The sequence below is a fragment of the Panthera tigris genome, chromosome E1 (genome assembly GCF_018350195.1).
Source record: "Panthera tigris isolate Pti1 chromosome E1, P.tigris_Pti1_mat1.1, whole genome shotgun sequence".
Lineage (NCBI taxonomy): Eukaryota > Metazoa > Chordata > Mammalia > Carnivora > Felidae > Panthera > Panthera tigris.
This window is the reverse complement of record NC_056673.1, coordinates 7,261,492-7,269,606: the sequence shown is the minus strand read 5'-3', so window position 1 is coordinate 7,269,606 and position 8,115 is coordinate 7,261,492.

The following is an 8,115-nucleotide window of genomic DNA, read 5'->3' as shown; positions in this document are numbered from 1 at the left end:
TCTTATTTTCCTGGTTCTCTCTTCTCCATATTTCAAGTCTCTGCTGAGATTGTACTTGCCCTCGCAAGCCTCCTTGAGGCCCTGACTGTTGGGTCAAATGCTTCTTGTCTTTTAATAGCACTTTCCTTCATTTTGCCACACTAGACCGTAAGCTCTTTGGGGAAAGGTACAATGGCCATCTGCTCGTACGCTTCTGGCACACGGCAGATGATCATTAAACACTCATCAAAATATGAAAAGGAAGAAGAAAGGGTGCAAAAGAAATAACTCTTAAATCAATCCTCTTTCTTGGGCTGTGGCTGGAGAGGAGTTGGCATTATTTTCAAGCACAAAGTTCCAATGCTGTTGGCCTGGTTTACATTACTCTTTCATGAGGGCTAAAAAAGGAAACCAGGCTGTTGGCCGAGTTTTCTAAATATGCTATTAGCAGCAATCTCTTTTTAATGATTGCCACCTCCTTGCCATTTGGAACGCAGAGTGGGGAAGTCTCGTATCTACGACGGCGTGGCCTTAGCGAGAGCTGCCGGCCCGCGCCTCCAGGAAGAGAATGTGCTGTTGCTTCCGAGGACAGCGGCTTCTTGCCACAGTCGAGCCAAAGGCTTGCAGATTGCAATGTGCCTGTGCAGCAATCTGTGTGATTATGTTGGCTGTTTGTGTTAGGAGAAGATGGCAAAACCGGGAGGCTTCTCGATGCGTTTGTAACTGATATTCACAGTGGAGGAAGGATTTGAGAGTCGAATAGCAAATTGGCCCTTTTCGGAAAGTTTTATAAGAACGCTCCTTCTCAACCCACATTTGCATTCCTGCTGAATGGGCTTTTTAGATTTTCCTTGTGAACACGCATAAAATCAACAGCCAAAGAAAATGCATTTTGGAGATGGCTTCGTACCAGGATAAATACAGGTTGATTTTATTCAAAGATAATGAGACTTTTTTTTTTTTTTCCAAGTTATGGAGGTAATGACTCTGATTTCTTTTATCAAACATACCAGACGTTAAGGCCATAAATGAGTTCAGGGATCTTGAATGTAGGTCCCTTGGGAAGCCGTGCACTTATGAAAACCACGCTTCCTTTCCTCACATCCTTTCTGGAGCCCCTTGCGGGCATGGCCCCTGAGCCTGTGACACATTCCTTTGGAAAGAGTCAAAAATCACTCAGAATTATAACGGTGAATAGGGTGGGTAACTAAAAGGTATTTTTCTCTTACAGACAGAAGAATGAGAAGACAGAGAAAGACCAAGTCGGTGTGAGACATAACTGCAATGCCACGGAGGGATTTAGCCCATGGCTGTGCCCTCAGGTCCCTGTGGAAGTTCAAGGTTGGTTCTTAGGCTAGAAATTGGCTTAATGGAAAGTAGTTCTGATGGTTTAAAGTGCCCAGGTGAAACTCATTCAGCACCAGACGAGACTCCCTATACCAAAGTTCAAGTTTTATTCTTTTAAAAAAAAATCTAAAGCAAGGAATGCCATCAAGCCCTTATAAATATTTGTCTTTTCATTAACGATGATCTTAGAGAAGTCCATCGGCAGCAAGACCCGCCCTTCCCTTATTGGCCAGAGCAAAAAAGGAGCCACAGCTACACATCTGGGTAAATTCATGACGATGCAAGTGTGGGTGGAGGCCAACTGTCTGCCTACCTGTGCACAGGACACCCCATAAAGGGAACCTTGGGCTCCCCTGCTTCTGACAAAGTGAGGCTCACACAAAATGTGTACATTTGCCAAGGGGTAGCATTTTCTGAGTTCTCCCTCTACTCTAGGCAGCCTTCTAAACACTTCCCATTGATCATCTCCTTTAACCCTTACTTACCACCACCATCCCACGCTATTATTAACATAAAATATTTCCACTGTACAAAGACGCAGAGAAGTTTCGTTACTCTTCCAAAGCCACAGAGCCACACTCAGGCAGATTTCAGAGTCCAGGGGTGATGCTTAAGAATGTGCATTCTCTTCTATAAAGGGAAGAACCGAATGCCCATGGCTTTTTATCCCTTTGTGGGGATATTTCCTTTGTGGGGCCGAAAACAGTCATCTGCATTTTGTAACTAGGGAGCTGGACACAAGAAAATGTGGGTAACTGGTCAAATACAATCCACGGTGAAACATTACCAGGCTTTGATCATGAATTGGGCATAGACTATGAAGACTGGCACGAGTGAAATACGATCTCAGCATGCATGGTTTCACTGAAATTCAGTGAGAGGGATGGGATGGGGGGAAAGAAAGAGATTAGTCTGTTTTAAACATTCGGAGCTTGAAGAAGGATGGAACATCCAAGTGAGGCAAGATGGTCAGAGAATGGAACCCTGGCTTCAGAGAAAGGTGTGGTGTGTACTCACTAAGACTAGATTAGGACAAGACACCATCAGAAAACAAGAGGAGGAAAAGAGTGTGGGGAGCCATTGAAGAGTTGTTTCATTGGAGGTTCCCTGGTATTCGCCGATCAAATTATAAGTTTCCTTATTCATGTTGCAGGAGAAGAAACTTACAGTAATGACTGAAAGAACAGAAACTGTGATGTTGCTCAAAAAAAAAAAAAGTGATACATATTATATAGAAAGAAGTAGAGACGCGGTACAAACAGAAGTACAAATAGATGATCTAGATATGGATGTAGGTCAAGAGAAATGTTTGGATGAGAAGCGAAGTTACAATACCAACGTATAATCCTTTTTGATCAAGCCAAAACTGCATCTGTAATTCCTACAATTTTTGCATCACCTTGCGATGCATCATCTTATTCTTCCGGGTGTGTGTACCATTTAATTGGGCATCTTCAGTCACAGAATTTAGCTAATTTTAGTATTTCAGATCAATCTCTCATCATCTGAATTGAAAATAAATTGTGGTCCTGGGCGCCTGGGTGGCTCAGTCAGTTAAGCGTCCAACTTCAGCTCAGGTTATGGTTGAACACGGTTCAACATGGTTGGACATGGTTTGTGAGTTCAAGCCCCGCGTCGGGCTCTGTGCTGACAGCTCAGAGCCTGGAGCCTGCTTCAGATTCTGTGTCTCCCCTCTCTCTGTTCCTCCCCCACTCGCACTCTGTTTCTCTGTCAAAAATAAATAAATATTTAAAAAAATTAAAAATGGGGGGGGCATCTGGGTGGCTCAGTCGGTCAAGTGTCCAACTTCAGCTCAGGTCATGATCTCGTGGTTTGTGGGTTTGAGCCCTGTGTCAGGCTCTGTGCTGATAGCTCAGACCCTGAAACCTGCCTCAGATTCTGTGTGTGTGTCTCTCTCTCTGTCCCTCCCCTGCTCGTGCTCTGTCTCTCAACAATAAATAAATATTTAAAAAATAATAAAAATAAATTTAAAAAAAAAGAAAAGAACTTGTGGTCAAGATTCCTGTCCGCCCTTCCTTCCACACAGTTATCGCACAGTGGTGAGTTGACAGAGGCACAGTTGTTCATTCAAACAACCTTTACTTACTGGGAACCTTTTTTGTACTTGGCGCAAAGATAAATAAGTCATAAGTAAAATGCTGTTACAGCCAGTTACAAAAGACCACATATTGCATGATTCTAGTTAAATGAAATGTCCAGACTTGGGAAATCTGTAGAGACAGAAAGCAGACATGTGATGGCCCAGGGCTTGGGGAGGGCTGATGTGGGGTTTGGCCAAAAGGGTATGAGAGCTCCTTTTAGGGGTGATAAAAACGTTCTGCGACTGATTACGGTGAGGGTTGCGCAACTCTGTGCATGCAATAAAAACCAGTGAATTGCACACTCTAATGGGTGAATCGTACGGTGTGCCAATCAGATCTCCAAATTGCTACTACGGAGTTTGTTCCCTCTGGAGGAAAACACTGTATTCAAAGAAAGCGGAAAGTACAATGGTTCTTTGCTTGGGCAAAGAACTCTGGACGCAGAGCAGAGGAGGGCATTTATTTTGTCTACGGGTTTCAAGGAAGCACAACAACCATTTGCAAATTGATGGATTGGCCGACTGACGACTTTCTTGCCTTTGGGGCTCAGCACCATATTGCTTTTAGCCTCAGTAGCTCTTGGCTTTCTCAGAGTTGGATATTAATTCATGAAATCAAGGCCAGATCATATGGGAGAGGAGCACGCCCCCTAGCTGCCTGGAGCTCTCTGAAACATTTGCTTTGCATTCAGACCAAACCCAGAAGAACAGGAAATCAAGCTCTGACATATGGGCTTTTGGTCCAGTGGCCAGAGCTTTCTTTCCTTCGAAGATTAATGAAGCACAAGGATGCCAGCCCTTTCCTTTCAACTAGCCACAATAATCGGCTCTCAGCAGCCTGCCGGTTTAATATTGCTTCACTTCAATGCTCAGGAACAGTCCCAACTGGAAAAGGCCAGGAAAACTTGGTCCAAGAGTTTTTATGAAGAGCAGCTTAACAACCTCTCTAGAACATTCCATAAGCAATATTACAAGCCTGCCTTTCTTTTTATATCTAGGAATGGGGGAAAGCGTAGGGGGGAAGGGCATTGTAATCATGAGTCAAATTTCAAAGTCAACTTTGTGAGGCCCTGGCTATTTTCTAAATTAATTGACCATCAAATTCTTACCCTCTACATCTGCCTTACGTTATGGATCATAAAACTATTTGGGGTTTTTTGCTACTTAAAGGAAAGACTGTGTGGCATAAGGCACTGAGAGGGCCTGTTCCTTTTCAAAAATTATTTCGAATTCATAAAAAGAAACGAGATGATCTTTTGTGTTTATGCATCACCATTCCTCTCTAAGAAGCTCAAAGGACTTTGCAGAGCTTGTCGGTCTTGATAAGGGAAAATGGAGACAGACTTCAGTGTTAGCGGCGAACTCAGGGAGAACTTGGGATTTCCTGCTAAGCTTGTCAGTGCTCGCAGACTGTTTCGTTTGATAAATTTTGTAAAAGAAATGCATTCCTTCAGCCCTTTCCTTTATTAACCTATTCTGTTAGTCCTTCAACAAATGCTTAGTAAAGACTGTGCCAGACTCGGCATAAGGCTGGGGCTACCAAAAAAAAAAACAAAACCAAAAAACCAAAAAACAAAAAAAACGAAAAACAAACCACACACAAAAAAACAAAAAACAGAAGAGCTTCTGCTCTCAGAGTGTTCACAGGCTGGTGTGGGGGACAATTAATATAGAAGTAAGTAAATAAATGGTAAGAGAAATAAATCTAGTGCTGTGATCAGGCAGGGAATCAGTTTACCTACTCCACCTAAAATGAGACCAAAAACCTCCCGGAGGAAGTGGCGACTGAGCTAAAATAGGAAGAACAGAAACCAGCCACACAGGGAAAGAGTCAAGGAAATGTGCAGCAGGCATGGGGAGAGAAGCAGATAGTGCAAAGGTCCTGAGGTGGGAAAGAGTTTCTGTTTTAGGAGCATGTAGACTACCATGGCCAGATAAAGTTAGTGAGGGGGGACTGGCAAGACAGAAATGAATATTGGCTAACTATATTTGCTCTTTTTTTTTTTTAAGTTTATTTATTTATTTTTGAGAAAGAGGGAGCATGAGCAGGGGAGGGGCAGAGAGAGAGGGAGAGAGAATCCTAAGCAGGTTCGGCACGGCCATCGCAGAGCCCAATGCGGGGCTCAAACTCACAAACCCCTGATATCATGACCCGACCTGCAATCAAGAGTCCGACCCTTAATCGACTGAGCCGCTCAGGCGGCCCTATTTGCTAACTCGTCTGTCAACTGTTTATGACGTCACCACACATTAGGCTAAGCCATCCCCATGCTCCGTCTTACTCCAAAGGTATGAGATAGGCATCATCATCAGTATCCGTATTTTACATATGAGAAAAGAGAGTAAAAAGTTGAGTCTACTGCCTAACACACACAGCTAACAACGTAGGTCAGGGAACAGTGATTTGAACCCAGGCGTTCGGATGCCAGAGCGCGGTCACTTAATCTGCTGTGTTGTTCCTTGGTTGTTGGGTGACGCTCAAGGGGCAGGGGGTCCAGGGAAGGAAACAAGGAATAAGAATACAAAGTCTTGGCTCCAGAAAATCATAGGATGCTCGCGGAACATCTGGACAAGGCTGAGGGTCAGCCATGGCTTGCTGGGGGAACGCTCCGGGTGGAGAGTGTGAAAGCAGAGCCATTGTTCCAAGATGGAGACCGGACACTCTCAAATCCATGAGTGGCTCAGAGGACCCACGCAGTTGTGCGTGACTGAGACACAGGGACGGGAAGTGGCTGGGCCTTGTTGAGAGAGATAATGGACCAACAGCCAGGTTCAAAGCCATAAAGATGGAACCCTCCTGGCTGACTTCTACCTTCACCCAGATCACCAAAAATATCGAGCCTCTCATCAGTGCTAAAGGCAACAGCAACATCTTACGTTTGGAGCCAGGTCAAGGGAAATCAATGAAGAGAAAAGGCAGAGTGATGTATTTGCGAGGCTACACTCATATTCAGGGATATCCTACAAAAGACCACCCGATACCCAAGTCTTGCTCAAGTCTGGGAAGCTATCTGCCTACTCTCCTGAGTCACGGAGGAGCTTTCTTCCAAGGTTATATAAGCCTGTTAAACAAACCCTCACACATTGTCTTTGAATCTGCCTTCTTGAGTTCAGGGATCTACAGTTTGAGTTTGGGGGGAAATTGCCTTTTTCTAAAGATAATGTTAAATCTAGCTCTTGGCCAGTGTTACGTGAAGGACAGTGGGGAGCCGAAAGGTCAAGGCAGGAAATGTCAAGGAGGAAACGCCCTGGAAAGTCCTTGGAGCCAGGCATGCTCTCTCTTTAGCATGATACAAGCCTATGGCTATTTCCCCTTCTTTCTTCATTGTGCTCTGTTTGGTCCCAGGAACATGCCATTTGGAGGCAGGCTGGGTGGGCCAACCCAGTCCTCACAATGGCTTCCCCTGTGTAAGACATCAGAATCTCGAGGCCAAAACCCCCATATTGAGGACCTTCAGTGAGAGTCCCGAAGCTTCTGCTCCCCCACCCCACCCCAACGAAAGCATGTTGAGGAAACCAAATAGCGCAAGAAAATTAGGTAGTGAGTCGTCCCTTTGTTCATATTTCTTCTAATTTTCACAGCTGTCATCAGTCATTCCGGGAGTAAAATGCGTTTATTGCTGAATGTTCGGAAAATCCAGAGAGGCAGAAAAGAAGCAAATATAGATTATCCGTGATCATATAACACTTTTAACAATTTGGGGCACATCTCTCCAGTTATTTACAAATAAATAAAATTATTTATTTAACTGTAAAATGTATTGCTTTTCTTTTGTTGTACAGAAATGTGTGTTTTTACAAAAGGCATATTTAGGTACACACACACAGAAAAAGAATACATACAAATGTGTTGTTACCAAAAAAGTTCTGGCCTAAAGTAGACCCTATTGCATATGTGGTATGTATTTCCCGTTTTTCTGCCGTGTTTTCTTCATTATTGGTGAGTTCTTTATTAGGAGGTCTAATCCTTTGTTAGTTATATATATCGCAATGGTTTCCCAAATGTTAGTCTCTTACTGGCCAATCCTGTTTGCATGCAAGTGTTTGTAATTTTTATGTTATTGAATGCCTTATATTTTCCTTAAAACTCTCCATCCACCCAAAGATATAGAAAGAATCACCTGCCCAGGGGCACCTGGGTGGCTCAGTCGGTTAAGCATCCGACTCTTGCTTTTGGCTCAGGTCATGATCTCATAGTTTGTGGAATCAAACCCCACATCGGGCTCTGTGCTGACAGTCCAGAGCCTGCTTGGGATTCTCTCTCTCTCTCTCTCTCTCTCTCTCTTTCAAAATAAGTAAAATAAAAAGTATAAAAAATTTAAAAAAAAGAACCACCTGTCCCCGTGAAACTTTTATAGTTTTCTTTTCTGAAGTGAATCATTAATCCCTGTGGAATTCATGCTGGTGTATATATATATAAATACAAATCAATATATTTTCTTCATAGTGAAGAAGTGATTTGTATTTTTCATTAAGATGAGCCAATTACTTCAATATCATACGTAAGGTTTTTTTCTTGGCAAATCTATCTTGTCCTCCCTGAATGAAAATGCCACCTTTATTACATAATAACTGTTATATGCTCACAATCTGTTTCTGGACTTCACATGCTGTCCCCTATCCATCAGTCTGTCTGTCTGTACCACAGTCTATCTCGGTATTTTAATGTATATCTTTTAACTGACAGG